The sequence below is a fragment of the Arvicola amphibius genome, chromosome 4 (assembly GCF_903992535.2).
Source record: "Arvicola amphibius chromosome 4, mArvAmp1.2, whole genome shotgun sequence".
NCBI lineage: Eukaryota > Metazoa > Chordata > Mammalia > Rodentia > Cricetidae > Arvicola > Arvicola amphibius.
Genome location: NC_052050.1, coordinates 144,761,980 through 144,780,580, shown reverse-complemented (window position 1 = coordinate 144,780,580; position 18,601 = coordinate 144,761,980).

Below are 18,601 nucleotides of genomic sequence, written 5' to 3'. Positions count from 1 at the left end.
AAACAGACTTTCATTTGTTTCCATCTTGAAAGTTTTCAGGAGTCTTTAGGTTTTTGACGAAAACACACTTGAGTCTAGCAAAACCATTATTGAGTATTTCCTTGGGATGGTCTATGTGAGAGCAAGATCTTTCAGGGAGGAGTGGGTGAGCCATGAGAGTAGAGAAGACTCAAGTGAGACACACATGGCCTAGAGCTGACCAAACTTCAAGGACTGACCTTCCTTGCCTCGGGAGTTGTACCTAGTAGCCCAAATACAAGAGCAAAAGGCTTTCTACTGAGTGTGATTTCAGACCCTAGCTCTGGAACTCGCTGCTTGTGTAGTACTGGTTGAATCTCTTATGGAAGGACTAGCTTCTGTGCTTGTGGAATGTTCTGGTACCTACTAAACAATTTGTTTGCAAAACACTGACTTCAGTGTACCTTCCAAGGCACATGGCAAAGTACTGGCTTTTTATATGAGAGCTTATTAGTATCACATCTGAGTGTCAAGAATCCCCAAATGTTAGCTCCCATGGCGTAAGGACAGCAGTGACTGAGATCTACAGATCTCAACCTGCCACACAAACTGTTCTCTGGATGCATGTGAAGGCATCCAAAACGTGATTTTTTTTTTTCAGAAAAATCACTAAAAAAATAAAGGACAGGTAGGTGCAAAGATAAATGAGCAGGAAGCTATGAATTTTGCTATAAACCTTGGTCTACCTTTGTGTGTTTATGAAATGGCTTCCTGATGCCTGGGGGTGGCACCATCTTCTGTCAGGCCTGCCCTGCAAGGCCCACTCTCTTAGACATACCCTTCCTAAAGAGACAGCAGGTAAAGATAGCTCCATGATGGAACTGAGCCACCAGACTGTGGACACACATGAAGAAATGGTTTCTTCAATAATATGTCCAGTATAGGTAAAGTCAGAATGGAGTTACAACCTGCAGACTGGGTATCTGGAAGTTTAAAGTCCTGCCAGTACTGAAAATTCTCAAGAATTGTCTGAAGCCTTCAAGGCAAAATGGCATAAGTACCTTGGCCAGAGAGGACCAGCAGGGCAATGTTACATTCCTCTTAAATAGTATATTTGCTAGAAAATTTTTAAAATTTGTTGACTGAGGTTTCTGTCCCACCAAGTCCCACAGCCATGTAGTCCCAAAGAAACACACAGAGGTCTACATTAATCATAAACTGGTTGGCCGATTAGCTCAGGCTTCTTATTAACTAATTCTTACATCTTAAATCAGCCCATAATTCTTTTCTGTGTAAGCCACATGGCTTGGTACCTTTTATCAGTGAGGTGTTCTCATCTTGCTTCCTCTGTGTCTGGGTGGTGACTGCAAACTGACCCTTTCCTCTTCGCAGAATTCTCCTGTTCCTGTCACCCGCCTCTATTTCCTGCCTGGTTGTCCTGTCTATACTTCTTGCCTGGCTACTGGCCAATTAGTGTTTTATTAAAGCAATACAAGACCACTGTCCCACAGCAAATGTTGAAAAACTAAATTGTAAGCATATATAAATATACGTCCATAACACACTCTTTCCATACGTCACATTTTTTGCTTAAAGCTTAAGTAATAGCAGTAAATATCAGCATACGAAAGACTCAGGATGTAAAGAGAAGAGTACCACACAAAAATTAACTTACATATTATAAAATTAAATTTTTGATGAGTGGTTGTAGAGTATCTTTAGTATCTACCTTAGAGAAAGAAGGAAAATTAAAAGAAGGGAGGAAAAGACACCTCCCTTTCTCTCTCAGTGTGTGTTATGTATGTAAATCATTTGTGAGCTCAGAAGGTTGAAGACTTTTGGAGTCAGAACAAGCAGTTGAAGAGTTGCAAGAGCCCCAAAGCGTCAGCCGGTGAAATGGCTGTCACACAGTGACTTTTATACAATGTGGGGAACTTTCAGTTCTTTTAGCATGGGGTACTTTGTTTAGAAAGAAATGAAAGCTGAGTAATTTCCTTTGAAATCATAGAGAATGTTTGACCTAGGGCTTTTAAGTTTGTGTATGAAAGAGGAAAAAAAAAAAGACAAAACACTTTGATTGTAAAAACAAACAAACAAACCAGAAAAACCTTCAAGTGTAAAGTGTATCATCCCCCAAAGCTCAAGGCTTTGCTTTCAGGAAGTCAGGAAGCAGTCCATGTCTTGTAGCAGGAACTGGAGTGTTCCTGTGGTCAAGAGGAGTAAAGCTCTCTTGTTAGTTCTGCTCAGCAAGCCGGTCAGTCAGCACCTGGTGCCCAGAAGCCCCGGACCACCAACCCAGGATTCAGGTGATGAGGTATTTGAGAGAAAACTTGCCGTTTTGTTGAATTCACAAAAGAGGAGCCTCCTTGACTTGTTCTGGCCTTCCTTGTCTTTGGGAGACCTCTCTGTCTTTATGCCACAGTGCAGATGCCTGGCGAATGCCAAGCATTGGAGACACACCTGGAGGCCAGGTTCTATTTTAATCACCTCCTTTCTGTCCAACAGAAACCACGGGAAACAAAAGAGCCGACAGCTCCAGGCCAGTGACAAAACTTTGCCTGGGAAGTGTCTTCCTATTTCTCAGTGTCCTCTTCCTCCAGGACGGAAAGGGATGGAGCAGAACTCTGTCAGGTGGGTGGGGGGTTCAAATGGACAGAGAACAAAGCAGCATGGGAAGGGAAAATAACAACGTATTTTTTTCTTTTCCCCTTAGCAGACCTTGCTGAATCAAGACCCTGCATGGTAATGGAGACTCCAGAGCAATCTAAACCAAAGGCACTTTTCCAAGGGACACAGCTGGGGCAGGCTTGAAAAGAGACGTCCAAACCAGCCAAGATGGCAGCTCTAGCAGGGAGGCTGGGCTGCTGGCAGATCCAGAGGCGTGCAGAGGTGGAGACAGACCCTTCCCTGTGTAACCCTTACTTGAGGAATCACAAAGGTCACAGAGGAAACGGGCTGAGCCTCCTGCTTTCTGTTTCTGTAATGGTATTAGCAATGACTCTTTCTTACTCAATCGCACTCCCAAAGGATTGTCAATAAACTTTTTATGTGCCATAACTGTTACATTAAATAAAGCTGAAAGTATTGAGTAAACCGACTGTAAATCACTTTAGATGCCTTGGAATTACATTAAGTGTGAGAATTATGGATCTTTTGCTGCTTGCAGAAACAGAGAAACGACAGAGCCAGGGGGTTTTATGCTGCCAGCCTTTTGAAGATTTTTTAAATTATTTTTTTATGCTCCACGACAGCCATCTCTTGTAAACGACTTGTTCAGGGGCAAACTAGAGGAATAGTGGCTGGGTAGAAAGGGCCAGGAAAAGGTGCCTTGCGGTGAGGGGTACAGTCCAATTTCCTCTCTCCTTTGCATGTGTCTACAGAACTCTTTTTTTCGAGATTTCTTTTAACATTTGTACATTTTAAGTAGACGATGAGGGAATATGTCCAAACAGATCTGTGGGTTGTGCACACATGTGCACGAATGTACTCTTTCTTGGGCCTTCCTAAAACCTCTTCCATTCAAGTGTCCCCAGCTGTTATTTTTGTGACATACAGCTCTGACTCTTGCTTTGTCCATTTCCAACAGTCTTCCTGAAGCCTCCACAGGGTCAGGCCTGTCTTCGACAGACTTGTCAGGGTGCTGAAACTGGAGGAAGTTTGCAGAGAAGGTTGATAAAGGCAGAAATCACTCAGACGAATATTCCCCGGGACCTGTTTTGATGTCAGGGCGGGTTTGATTCTGTTTTGGGGGGAGCAGGATTAATGATGCCTTCCAACCACTCCGGTTTCTCTGTTGACCACTTCCCGCAACAGAATCATAACCAGGGACCGGTGACATCAAAGACTGTTGACATAGTCATCAGAATGATGTCTGGAACTCAGAGTCAACTTCCTTTCAGGAAGAAAAGGGGTGGAAAGAAGCCATGATACTTCCAGGCCCGGAATGGGTGTGAGTGGTGACTAATTCACAGGAAGTCATAGAATGGCTGGGGGGAAAGAACTGCTGGGTGAAGCCTGCCCTTAGATACCCCGGTCTAACTGTGGGCCGTGTTAGGATCCAGAGGCTGCGATGTGATGCTAACACAGGCTTATCTTACCTGACCGCTAAAAACCTCAGTATTTTAAAGCCTGCTATTTGTTTAAAGAATAAAACAACAAAAATCTCTATTTCAGCCAATCTAAAGCATCAGCTCTGGGGACTCTCTGTCTGGCTGGGAAATGAGGCAGCCCCACCTGACATGACTGGAAACGGTGTAAGGGGTTCTGAAGCTTAAGAGAGGACTGGGTGGGATTTGGAAGAGGGAGAGCCAAGAGGGCCGCAGGACTGGAAAAGCTGGAGACCCACACACTTGTGCTTGTTGGGAAAGTGGTACAAAATGAACAAACACAAGTGTTATGAGGGACAGAGAAAGAGAAAGGAGCCGACAGGACCAGTGGCTGAGTGGGTTGGAGAGTATGTCGACGCCAGGCAGATCACACAGCCTCTACAGAACAGGAGCTTTTGCAGAATCAGGAAATTAGAGGCTGGATGAGTGTGTCTGGGCAGTTTGTCACCAGACAGCCCCTGCTACACCAACCTGGAGTTGCATCTGGGGACACAGACGAGAGAGAAAGGGCTGACTGAGTCATAGCTCTAGGTGACATTAGAGCTAAAAGATGCTTGAGCCACGATCCTTCCTTCTGCTATAAGCTGCACAGCGGTATCTTTGTCTTGTCACAGAGACTCTCCTGTCTGGAAGGTCAGGATTGGAAACCCTCCGATCTCAATTTTGACCTTGTTATCGACACTTACTGGTTCTACGACATTGAGTAGATTACTTTATTGCTCGTGTTCTTGGGGGTTCACCTAGGAACTCTAATTGTTCTGACAGCTGTGGCTTTTTCCACATTGCTTTCCCTGTCACTAGAGAGCAGGTCAGATGAGAGCCCGCACAGCCTGCTCCTTGGCTGTGCATGAAGACTACACTGGAGTCTCCCAGCCAGCACACTGATGGGATCCATTGAGACCAAGGGCTCTCCATCAAACTTTCTCCACTGCTAAATGACTGGGCCACTGTTTGAGTGGATTCATCTCCCAAAGCCTTGAGTCCCACATCTGTGTAGTGAAGAAGCAAATGAGAGGTGGGCTGTTGGGGGAGCTTCAGAAGAGACCCTATCCAATACCTTCGGTTCATCCAGTGGCTTTGGCAGGGTACAACAAAGTACACAGGCTCCAATAACCACTATAATTTAGCTCAGAGAACAAAACAGCCTAAGTTCCAGGTCACTTCTGACTATCCACAGAGAGCTCTCCAAATAACATTGTGTGTGTGTGTGTGTGTGTGTGTGTGTAGGTGTGCACGCGCCCCCTCACGTACCAATACATACAAAGGTAAATTGACGTCAGGTGTCTTTTTTAGTCCCTCTCTACTTAATTTTCAAGACGGCGTCTCTTACTGGCCTGGAGCTCACTGATTGGCTAGACTTGCTTCTAGCAAGCCAACAAGCCTCTTGATCTATCTGCCTCACTCCTCTGAGCACCGGAGAGAGATGGTGCCACCTCTCACATGAGTCTTGGAGATTCAAACTCATGCTTGTGTAGAAATCACTTTGCTTAACTGAGCCATCTCCCCAGCAAAATACAGTCTTGAGCTACAAAGTTAACCGCAACAGGGAGACTTTATGACACACTGTCCACATACATATTAAAATATCTATAGATGAATGAGTGAATACATCAGAGAAAATCAGTGGTGGGTTTTTAATTGAGCAGATGCCAAAGATGACACCCACACTTTGCTTTCAAGTAGAAACGGAGACAAAATATGAAAGTGCCAAGATATTTATTAGGGGCTTCTTGGGCCAGAATCTCTGGGCTCAGGTGATAAAATGGTGAACAAAATTAGGCAAATTCATTGTCACAGGGGGTGGCATCCTAGGGGGATGAGAGCCACTAAGCCATTTTAGTGAATAACTGCAACCATTTCAGAGAGTGGGTGCTGCGGTGAAGAAGATGAAACCTAAGTTCGGAGTGTGATGGTCAATATCGCCAACTTGATAAGGTCTAGTGTCACTTAGGAGATGACAAGCCTCTGGAGCTACCAGTGTGAAGGGTTTTCTAGGTTGGGTTAGCTTCTGGCCATGGCTGTGGGGGATTCTCTTGATTAGGTTAATACCATCCCTGGGCTTTGGCCCTAGACTACCAAGAGTGAAGCGGAGTATCACATCCTTTCAGCCTCTTGACTGTGGGGGTCATGTGACCAGACATTTCAAGATCCTGCAGCCTTGACTTCCCCGCTGTGACGGACTGTGCCCTTGAGCTGTGAAGCGAATGAAGCTCATCCTTCCTTAAGTTGCTATATGTCCAGGGGATTCTATTAGAACATCAAGAAAAGTAACTAAGACAGGGAGAGGACTGGATGACAAGTGACAGTGACAGGGACTGCATGGAAGAAAACCCCCAGGTCACAGCTGAGCTAATATCTACTGTTCACTTATTTTTGCTTTTCATTTTAATTAAGCGTGTGTTTACTCAGGCACTTACCATGATGCAAGTGTGGCGGTCAGAGGAGTTTATTCTCTTCTCCCATCTTGTGGGTTCTGGGAATCAAACTCAGATCGACAATCTTGGAGATAAATTCCTTTATCCACTGTCTGTCTGTCTTTCTTTCTTTCTTTCTTTCTTTCTTTCTTTCTTTCTTTCTTTCTTCCTTCCTTCCTTCCTTCCTTCCTTTCCTCCTCCTCCTCCTCCTCCTCCTCCTCCTCCTACTCCTCCTCCTCCTCCTCCTCCTCCTCCTTCTTCTTCTTCTCCTCCTTCTCCTCCTCCTCCTCCTCCTCCTCCTCCTCCTCCTCCTCCTCCTCCTCTTCTTCTTCTTCTTCTTCTTCTTCTTCTTCTTCTTCTTCTTCTTCTTCTTCTTCTTCTTCTTCTCCTTCTTCTCTTTCATCCTCCTCCCCTCTTCCTCTTCTTTTTTTCTTTTTTTCAGAGTCTTATAATTTAGGCTGGCTTCAAACTCACTCTGTAACTGAGCATGACCTTGAATTAATGATCCTCCTGCCCCCTCCTTCCAAGTGCTTGAGTTACAGGCATGTACCCTCATGTTCAGTGCTGGAGACTAACCTCGGGGGAGTCTTCAAGCATGCCAGACAAGCATAGTATCAACTTAATGGTGAGCACATAATAAAGCTCACCATCCCCATCAATGTCTAGGACTTAATTTTCCTTTCTAGAAAGCCATTCCAAATATTCGTTTCAGCTCTCCTGGCCATTCCTATTTTCCCTGCATGTGGAGGATACATTTAACATTTAACTCAAGTAAATTGTGTGATAATTACCAGAATCAATGAAATAACTTCTTTTCTCACTGAAAATACAGCTCTAGGTTTCTGCAAGCAAAAGCAGATTGTCTCCCCTAAACTCTTTAGCACCCCTAGAGGGTGCATGGGCCAAGCCTGCGCCCCCCCCCCCACAGAAAGGTGATGCAAACCACCATGCCACACTGAGCTAAGCTCTGATGAGAAAATCATTAGTGGAGACGCCAGGTGGGACCCCCCTCTGTTTTGTTGATCTTGTAAATTGTCTAGACTCAAGTGTCACAGGCACGTCTTACAATCCATAAGATAGGGCCTCGATTGCAGAGTAGAGGCACATTAACCTCTGTGGGCTTTAGTAGGGTTCTGACACAGAACGTCTGGTGCAAACCGCCTTGCTCATGGTAATTGCTTGCCACACTGGGAAAATGATCCCGGGCTGTGTGAAGATAAGGAGAAATGGCCAGAGGCAAGTCACCTGGGTTTTATTACGCTTGCCCTAAAAAATAATTAGCATAGCCTGTGAAATCATCTTAGTAGATGTTTGTATGGCTGGCTTTTGCCTCCAGAAGGAAATGGTAACCTAGCTTGTTTTCCAGAGAGAAAGAGAGAGGGGGGGAGAGAGAGAGAGAGAGAGAGAGAGAGAGAGAGAGAGAGAGAGAGAGAGAGAGAGAGAGAGGGAGAGAGAGACTGAGCTGGAGACAAAAGCAGAACTCTCCCATGCTTCTGTGATGGCAGAGACAAATGAAAGGCTGGATTTTCCAATAAATGCGTCCAAAGCCAAAAAGAGCCCAGGACATAAATGCTCAGAGCTATCATGATAGCTCTGCCTGGGTGGGGCAGAGCCATACCCTCAGCACTGGGCAGAGATACACCTCATTGCCATGAAGGGCTCCAGGCTAGGCTGGTTGGGTCCGCTCATAGTAGCCAGCTAGAAGGACACAGAGCCAAGACCCGCATGCATGCACAGATCTCATGCCCCACACTTCTGACCGAAACCAGAGCTGCAGCAAGAGAGTAGAGAGGTCCCCTAACAGCTATCAGTACTTTGCATCTCAGGCCTCTGATTTGGAGTGACCCAAGGGAGCAGCGTCTGGGCTGGTTCATCATAGAAGTAGACACTGTAGAGAGAGCAACCTTTTCCCTTTTCTTCTTCCCCAGTGGAAAAGGAAATGCACTATGCCTGAGAGGAAGGATTGACATGCATTAAACTAACCAGATGGAAGCTAGACTTTGGAAGTCACCTTGTCACCGAGACCTTTTTCAGTTTCATCTCCAGAGACTAGAATGTTCCAGAGGGCCAGTGGGTTCAACATCTTGAATTCAGTGGGCCAAGGTTAACTTCTTTGTTCTCTAAAATTTGGGGACATTTACATCTCATGGGAGATGGCTGCTTATTCCAGAAAATATTCAGCTCTGTTGTTTGTCACAGAGAAGCAGGAGGTCATACCTTGTTTTTGTTGTGGCAAGGGTAATGTGAGAATAGCTAATCCCCATTCCTGAGGGCTGTGGCCTGAATGTGAGGGGAACATACCCTTTAAAGCAGGGGCCACACAGGCAGGCCTGTGAGCACTGATCCTACTCACCTATATGGCCTTTGTATTTTGAATAAGAATGGCCCTCTTAGGCTCTTACGTTTGAGTGCCTGGTCTTCAGGAAGTGGAACTATGTGGAAGGGATTTGGAGGTGTGGCCTTGTTGGAGTAGGTGTGGCCTTATTGGAGGGAGCATGCCACTGGGTTTGAGGTTTTAAGGGCCTAAACCAGGCCCAGCAGCTCTCTCTCTTCCTGCTGCTTGTGAATCCACATGTAGAACTCTCAGCTCCTTCTCCAGCATCCTGTCTGCATGCATGCTACCACGATCATGGACTAAACATCTGAAACTGTAAGCCAGCCCCCCAGTTAAATGTTTTCTTTGTTAAGAGTTGTTGTGGTCATGGCTCACAGCAGCGGAACATTGACTAAGCTTCTCAGCATCTTCTGGCTCCAGACACCTCATGAGTTCAAAAGGTCAGGAAATACGGTATCATGGTGACTCAAATTTGCACCATCTATAGCCACTCACTGCTACCTATAACTGCTTACTCCTACTTGCTTCTTTCAAGCAACTTAGCAGACTGCAAACGCTACCCTGAGCGGATGCAACAAAATACAGTCTTGACAGGCATTTGTTCTCACAGCTCTGAAGGCTGGACATCCAAGCTGAAGATGCTGGCTCACCTGGGGCATGGTGAGATTCTTCCTGTCTTGGAGCTGGTGATTTGCCTGACCTCTCTCCAGGGCACAGAGAAGCAAAAGATGTCTCTCTTCCCTTTTCCTTAGGCCAACAGTGGGATATGGCCCACATTTAGAGCTGGTTTGACCCAGGTAGGTTACCTCCAGAGAGCTCCAGCTCAATTGCAGTCATATGGGGATTGAACACTGCACCCTGCAGAATAGAGAAGAAAGACATAACCTTGCCCATAGCAGAGACAGATGTTATTACCATGGCTCAAGTAAATGTAATAGTCAGTTTCTAGATAAGGCCAAGTCCAGAACCTAATCACAGGTCAGCCAGGGAGAATACAGTGAAGCCAAGCTTTGGAGCCAGGGCCGTGAGATGCTGGCTGTAGCTCATGGTGGTGCCTTGTTCAACAACTACAGGGCAAGAGCTTGGCCAGTGGGTCCTCTGAGTCAGTGCAAGGTCTCCAGGCCTTCTTGCTACAAGAGGAAGTACAAGGAAGAGGAGAGCTGCTGACTTCTCCGTCCACCTGGCTCTCCCGTAGTCTCTCCCCTTCTTCTCTAACCTCCCCTTTCCTCCCCTAGCTTCTCCTCCCCTCCTCTAACCTCTTCTCCTCTGCTAGCCTCTCCCCTCCTCCCCTGGCTTCTCCCTTCTCCCCCAGTCTCTCCCCTCCTCCCTTGCCTTCTCTGCTCCTCTTCTAGCTTCTTCCCCCTCCCCTAGCCTCTCCCACCCCCACTCCTGCCTCTTTGCTTCTCCCCCTAGCCTCTCCATTCTCTTAGCCTCTCACTTCCTCCCCTCTCCCCAGCCTATGACTTCAGCTCTGAAGATGGCCTTATGCCTCTGCACACACTCCCCTGCACTGCCCTATGAGAGCCTTTTCTCATGGCCTGACTGATAATTTATTTAGTTTTGCTAAGTGTTCCTTTACAGGGAAGGGGAAAAGGGAGGGGTGAAGGGGAAGATGGGTTGCTGTCTTTGAAAAGCCGACTCATAAATGTTCAGGTACGTTCCTTTTTCTGTAGGCTAAGCAGCTTTCTCAGCCAAAAAAACAATCACGCTGCAAGCATCTCCGAGGTCTGGAGAGAGCAGACGTATTTTATCTCTCCTCGGTGATGGCTCCGAGCGGCTAATGCTTTTGCATTTTAAGCTTGAATGGATTTTTGTCCAAGGCAGCTATAGTTTGTTTTGCTCCTCTCGCAAAGGTCTTTGTAGTGCGCTAGCAAACAAGTCTCCTTAAACCTAGGGGGAAGACATCTTCTGCCTCCAGGTACCACACAGGAGGTGGGATATGCTATTATTTGACCCTTCAAAACCCAGTCTCAACATTCTTCCCTTTGCCCCTTCCTAGCCCTTCTGGCCAATAGAACTGAGACTTAGCATTGATAGATGAGGCAGAGAGAGAATTTATGAAGGGAAAGGATTGTAACAAATGGGGTTTTATGGGGAAGGAACAAGATGCCATGATGTGTACTTCTTTTGGACATGACTGAGAGAGTTAGCAATGCAGCGGTCATCTTGTAACCGTGAAACAAACACACAAGAAAGCGAGTGTTCTTGGGCAGCACAGCAGAAAGGTGGGGGAAAGCCTGGCTTTTTAGACAACAAACTGTTGAATCAGCTAGCTTCAGACTTCCCTGCTAAGACAATAATAAATGTCCATGTCACAGAGGCACTGTTAAATGGGATTCGGGTTATTTGTAGCCGAAAAGTCATTCCTAACAGACACAATAGATCTCAAGGTTGGCTCTGTCAGGTAGGGCTTTTTAAAAGTTCCTTAGCTGCTTTTTGTGTGTGTGTTGAATCTACGGATAGAACATGCCAGAAGGTAAGCAAAGCACTCTTGTCCTTGCGTCCAGACAAGTCTGTCTGCCAGTGCCTGGTCATGTCTGTGGAACTCTTGTTTTCCCTGGTGCAGTCTTCCCTGAGGAGGTCCCTGTGTCTTGGCCACCAGATTCACGGAAGGGCTGTTGCTGGGGTCAGTGTGCTTCCGATCTTCTGCTTGAGAACTTGGAGTGACCTCTCGTCCTGGGTCCAGTCAAAGTCAACCTCTCCTCTTCCAGTCTGGAGACTGGTCCTTAGGACTGTGCTGTCAGTCAGTTGTTACCAATCTCCTGTCAGGTTTCAGTTGATGGCTGAGAGGGGAAAGTCTGTCTCAGGGATACCTCACGATCCACCTTCTGCTCGATGACTCGGGTAGACATCCTTCCCATCATGCCCCACTGACTTACACCCTTACACCAGGCTGCACCTCCCACCGCTCTGCCCCCTCCTCATAGTTTATTCAAATTCTGAATCTACCCACGGGTTAAAGCATTGCTTATACCAGAGCTCTCCTACCACTCACTGCTGGAACCACCCTCACTGACTGAGACACCCCAAAGGGTGCCGCAATAATCTCACAGACGGTTCTCAATCCAATCAAGTTGCCACTTAGGATTTACCGCCACATATCTCTTCACGCGGAGACTCACTCGGCTGTAGTTAGTTTGATCAGTTGTGGTTCTTTGTTGCTAACACTTTGCTCTGTTATTTGTGACAGGTTCACCACAGGCTCCCACTGACCCTTCTATGCTTTAGAACTGCAAGAGCCCAGTAACGTGGCAGCTGAAAAAAGGAAGCCCCAAACAGAAAGGTAATAGAGGAACCTACAGGAGCAGGGTGCCTACTGGGCCTGTGTTGTCTGCCCACCCCCTCAGGTACAACAGAAAAAAAGATCACAGAGTAAATCCATGACTTGCTTCTCCCTGCCAGAGGCTGGAACAGTGAAGACAAGTCTCCCTCTTGTGCTTCTAGACTCCCAAGGATTTATCTACAGCAAGGCCCTGACTCTTAAGGTCTCCGGACAGTACCCACCATCTCCAACACGCTTCTTCACTGCCCTGCTATTTTGGTGATTTTCTTGCACACGACGTAATGGTCATGGAGTCTGAAGATAGTCCTGAGATATGGCATTCAGGAGATCTTGTTCCTGCAGGGGGTGGGTGGTAGCTGGACACAGGAAGAGAGTTTGTATGACAAGGACTACATGCAGTCCAGGGAAGGACCGTCTCAGAGAAAACGGGCTCGTGAGATCAGCAGCCCTCACAGGAATGGCAATCATTGTCCTAACAACAACATGTTTTCTCCAGCTCGCCGTTCTTTAATCCCACCCACCCGCTGTCCCCTTGTCAGTGAGCCTGCCCTGCTGCCTCTCTCTGCCTCTACATGGAGTCTCTTCCTCCTGTATGCTCTGCACGTACCCTAAGTCTGCTGGTCACGTGTGTCTCCTCGTCCTCAGCCTTCTGCTAAGCAATTCTACTTAAATCTTCCTTAAATGTATTCTCTCTCTTTTTTTCCCCAACACTGCTGGTCTGTTCCAGGGGCCTCAGCTCCCCTTCTGGCCCCTGTGCTAGGAGTTCCGTCCTGCCCCCTGCCCCCGGGTACATCGTCCTTTCCTCTTCATATAATATTCCTGCTTACCAAGCCGTTAGCGGTTCCCACTGTTACCAGTGCTTTTCAGACTTCTCTGTAGAAACCCTGGAAGCAGAGGGCAGCTGGCAGGGTTTGTGTTGTGATAATATTATATCGCGGCCAACAGCAAGTTATAAAAGAAATCGTTTGTTTTGGCACATGGCTGGAAAAGTATGGTGTGCCAACAGGAACAGGAAGCTGCCTGGTTGCATTTCCATCCACACACAGGAAGCAGAGAGAAGGAGCAGGAAGCAGGATGATCCTATAAACCCTTAAAGCCCACCTCTGGTGGCGTACTTCCTCCAGCAAGACTACCTCCATGACCTTCTCAAACATCACTGTTGTGCTGGCCAGTTTATGTCAACTTGACACCAGCTATAGTCGTCTGAGAGGAAGGAACCTCGAATGAGAAAATGTCTCCGTAAGATTGGACTGTGGACAAGGCCACAGGGCACATTATTGTTGACATTGGAGGGTCCTGTTCATTGGGGGTGGTGCTATCCCTGGGCTGATGGTCCTGAGTTCTACACGAAAGCAGGCTGAGCAAGCCATGGGAAACAAGCCAGAAAGCAGTATCCATCCATGGCCTTCCTCTTTCCTCCATGATCCTGCCCAGTTGGAGTTCCTGTCCTGACTTCCTTCAGTGATAGACTATGATGAGCAAGTATAATCCAAAGAAATCCCCCTTTTCCCCATTTTGGTCATGGTGTTTCATCATAGCAATAGTAACCCTGACTACGACAACTACCAACTAGGGACCAATTGTTCAAATATATGCGCCAACGGGAGGCATTTTTCTTTCAAGCCACCACGGAGGTTCATCACAAAACCAGAGGTGTATCATGAGCTGCAAACGGATATTTTGAAATGGTACTTGAGATCACTCTCAATTCTGGTGCTGTTTTTAGGTTTAGAGTCACAGTCTGTGTCTTAACAAGCCAGGTTCTGGCACCCAGCACTGATAAAGCTAATTAAAATACCAAAGTATCAGTGAAAAGCAGAAAGTTTTATTCAATGTGGTCAGACTAGAAAGAGGTACAAAGACCCCAAAGTGACCTTTCTGAAGTCCATTTTTGGGGTCCTCGAGAGATGTTAAGGTTCAAGGAGAGAACCAGAGTCAGAGTCACACTTCTAAGCATCCCCAGTGAGTGTGTAACCCCACCCACCACTGCCCCATCTTTGGCTCTTCTGTAAGGCCACTAACAGGTTCCAAATCTCTTTCTGGGAGAAATCTTTCTTCTCTGCCTGGCCCAGGCTTTTGGCTTTCTCTTCTCCTAGTAAAAGATCCCTAGGAGAATTCCTATTCCTTTGGGTTATTATTTTAATAGTTTGACAAGCAAAGGGAGGGATACCATGTCTCTTTAGAATATCCCTAATACTGTAACTTGTGGTACCAGGTAGAAGCCTGAGGACACTCAGGTACCCACTGCCATGAGGGAGACTTAGTGTAATCCGGAAGTAGTTTTGAGCGGATGAACAAAACAGAGAGAACACGTATCTTTCCCAAACTGAAGGCGAAGGGCAAAGCTGCAGTCACACCATGTGTTAAACCTGAGAGAAAAGCCTGTCCCAGGCCAGCCACGTTGCCGTGGGATGCACAATGACACAACATCTTACAAAATCAGCTTAGAAAGAAAAAAAAAAAAGATTTCTTTTTGGCATCAGTCCTGGTCTGTGGCCCTATTGCCTTAATTGTTAGAAAGGCCGTACCTCCTGGGAAGACTAAGCCACACACACCTTTGTCCAACTTGATAAAACAAATCCATTTGTCTCACAGGGCTGAGAAGCAAAGGGAGTGGAAGAGGAGGAACTGGCATCTTGTGTTAGACAAACCCCAGTGACCTAACTTCCCCTCACCAGGTCCCACCACTGCCTGGAGCTGAAAATGAAGCCTTCAGCGGGTGAGCACTGGGAGAACAGTATCCAAGGCAGAGGGAGCTGCGTGAGAAATGTATTGTTGGTTGGTTCTCTAGTTTTCTGCCCCAGACTCTAAACCATAGTTGGGAACACGCTTCCCAAGATGGCACCAAAGGACTTCTGAGAACTTCCACTCTCTCGGCCTGACTTCTGAATAAATATACAAAAGAAATACCCATGAAAGAATTCCCAACCGACATGAATTCATTGCAGAGGGGCTCACAGAGGTGGGGCATGGTGGCACTCATTTCTGTACTTACCACAAACAGTCGATAGATCTCAGCTTCAATGGGCTACCAAAATGCTGAATAAAACCAAACAACAAACAAACATAGCACACATAGGCAGCAACCAAGCAGCCGTGCAGAGTTCTACTCCAGGTGGAAATTATTCTCCAAGAAAAGCTATTGCTGAATATTATTACTGAACATTCCTTCCTACCTCCTCACAACCGAGATCCTACTGAGATCCTGGACCCAGGTGAGAGGTGGAGCATGACCTGAGAGCCCAGACTCTGTCTCGCTTCCCACCTGTCCATTCTGGATGTCTGGGGCAGAGACTTCCCCCAGATCTGAACAAATGGGATTGTTTTCCATCGAGACACTCTTCCACGTTACTGAGAAGAGAAACAAGCTAATAGGAACATAGTTCATATAGCAAAAGGGAACCGAGGAATTAGCGAAGCTGCACAAACCAAAAGCATAAAACCAGATAACAGAGTCAAGAAAAATTATAGCATAAAAACGAAAAGGAGCACAGACCCAGAGAACATAAAGCCAGATGGTAAGATGCGGAAATCGGTGAGCCCAAGGATGAAAAGTTACCCGTTTTACAGGGAAGCACTCCCAAATTGATTTGAGTGACAAAATCCACTTAATTTTGCATCATTCAAAAGATTCTTTGAGATGGAAAGAGAGAGTTCTAATGCTGCAATTCCCCCCAGTTATAGGGCCCTACGCCTATTTCAGAGGCGTGTGAGGGGCTGGTGTCTCATCTGCTGCACAGTCGCTCGACAACCCAGTGGTTCCAGATTTCACCAGAAACCAGGCCAGTGACTGTGCATCACCAAAGACAAAAACCTGAGACCCGGAGATCAAATCTATAATTCATAACAAATTAAGCAACCCTGAATCCCAAGTGGGAGAGCGCTGAGCTGTGTAAATTAAAGGGACAGGAGCAAAAGCTGTTGGACCACCCCTAAAATATGAACAAATTCAGCTCGGGTGGCATATGTGAATATGTCTTCCTGTGACACCCAGGGAAGACAGAACAACATCCACACGGGGCTTCTAACCTGCTGTGCATATCAATTCCCTTATGAAATAATTCTGATTGCATCTGGTAAATATTGGTTTTGGATTCAACAAAATCTAGATGAGTAATGAGAAGAAGAAATGCCTGTCAGTCAAATAAATCTTAGAGCTGCGGTGGTTGGAGGGAGTGAGAACCTGGTGGGAGAATCAAAGGCAAATGAATAAGGAAACAGCACTCAGAGTGTCAAGCATCATGTAGATTTCATTATTAAATTTACACATTATCAAATAAACTCAGTACAATTAGCAAAGTTATTTAATATTTAATAAAACACATATGCAATTGTATCAATGAGATAAACATCCACGCAGTATATGTTAATATTTAATAAATTTAATAAAAAATTTTTAAATGTAATAAAAAAGCAATTGAGAAGGTAATACGTAATAATGGAGAAAAATAACTAAGTCAGTTGAGTGGAATATCAAGTTAAAATTCTCAGTTCACGTGAAGTGCCTGATGCATAATTAGAGCAAAATAAATGTTTGTTAAAAGGAGAAATTAATAAATGAATGAATAATATATTGAATTCTAGATGGGTTAAATACTTGACAATCCATAAAACATGGCAAGAAATTACAAGCATATATTGTACCGATCTCTAATTGAGAAAGGCCTTAACTGTAGGAATGACAGATAACAAAGACAACCCTCTGTGGCACTGATTCCAGAGTCATTTTCAGAGTCTCCTCATGAAAAACCACACAAATATGACATGCAAGGATTCATTTCTCTCATTTATGAGAAGCTCTCGTGAGTCAGAAGCACAGAGACAAATACCCCAGTGAAGACAGGAGCAAGGACATTAGAAGACGAATCTCAGCAGAGAGACAGGGGGCTGATAAATGCGTCAGAAGTGTTCAACCTCGTTTGTTATCCAAGACATGAAAAATTAAGCAAAACATAAGAGAAATCCAATTTTTAAAAATTCTGTCATCAACCACTTTTTCCAAAAAATGCTCAGATTCTCAATGCCATGCAAAGATTCATGGGACTCTGGGCTCTGAAATCCTATACTTTATTGATAGTGAAAAATATTATGGGAAAGGCAAGATGGAACTTTTTATATTCTACTAGTGAAAGTATATATGTTCATGATAATAAAAATTGAGGGCTCAAAAATATCTAATGATTTTTCTTGGTATGAACACTTGTAAGGACTTTTAGGGAAATCTGATATGAGCACAATGATACATGTACAAAGAAGCTAATGCTAGCATTATCTATGGTAATGGAAGGTACTCACTACTTAATTTCCCAAAACAAGAAAGTGATCAAATCTTATGCTATATTCCAAGGGTGTACTGATATTTCATTATAATACTTCTCAAGAATAGTGACTTAAATGGATAAATACAATAGATATAATACCTACAAGAAGGATGCCATATGTTCGGTATAAGAATAATTGCATCTACTGAGAACAGAGAAGGTGCTCAGCATGCACAAGATCCCAAGTTCAGTTCCTCCCACTGCACATACAGCTACATACACACTACACGCATGCACAAGAACAAGCCAAAGAATAAGTGCATTGAATATGTGTATATGGGAAAAGTTAGAAGGAAATAAACCAAAGTGTTTTTTACTATTATTATTATTAGGTGGTTTTTTCTTATTCTTTTATAACCTGCAAATCTATATTTACATCAAAAACATTAAAAATGTTTAATACCAAAAAATTGTAAGAAAATGTGACTTCAATAGGGAAATTCAGAAGTAGAAATGTAAGATTCTGAACTGTGACTTAGCAGACCCTGGTGGCAGCAACCTAGCCCCTCAAGGCTGTCCCAAGGAATGTACTTCACAATGGAAGTTCCTCTCTTAGTGTTCCCAGGGCACAATGCTTTGTTTGTTACTTGGGAGTGACTTACCTCTAGAGACTCAAATGGCCACCTCATTACTTTGAGACAATCTATCATATAATTCACCTTCTCGGTCTTTAGTGAACATCTGTGTTGAAACACCGTTCCTCTCCAGGTTTTCTTGGATTCAGATCAGTTTACACAAAGCCACCAGCAAGTGAAAAAAAACCCAACGTTGTTCTCAAATGCTACACTAGGCATTTGGGAAACTCAGAGGCAAAGGATACATGCCTGGTGTCCAGGGTTGAAATCTGGTGGTAAGCCAGACTAGGTTAGGATCAATGGTGACGTAAACAAGAGTGGGTAAACATAACTCCAGGATTAGACCGTCCAAAGATTCAAGTCTAAATTCTGTCGCTATGTGACCTCTGGATCTTGATCTTGAAGTAAGTAACACAAGGTAAGACTTAGTTCGAAGGGCTGTGGCTACCGCTAAGTGAGATAACTTGTCCACCCATCCCCTTTTGGGTTAGGTCTGAACCTTTCATTTTAAATGAATGTGTTCTATAGATTAGGTACCTGAGATGTGTCCTTTCATTATCGAGTTCTTCCATATTTTTTTGCACAGAATAACTAATGTTTACAGAGTAC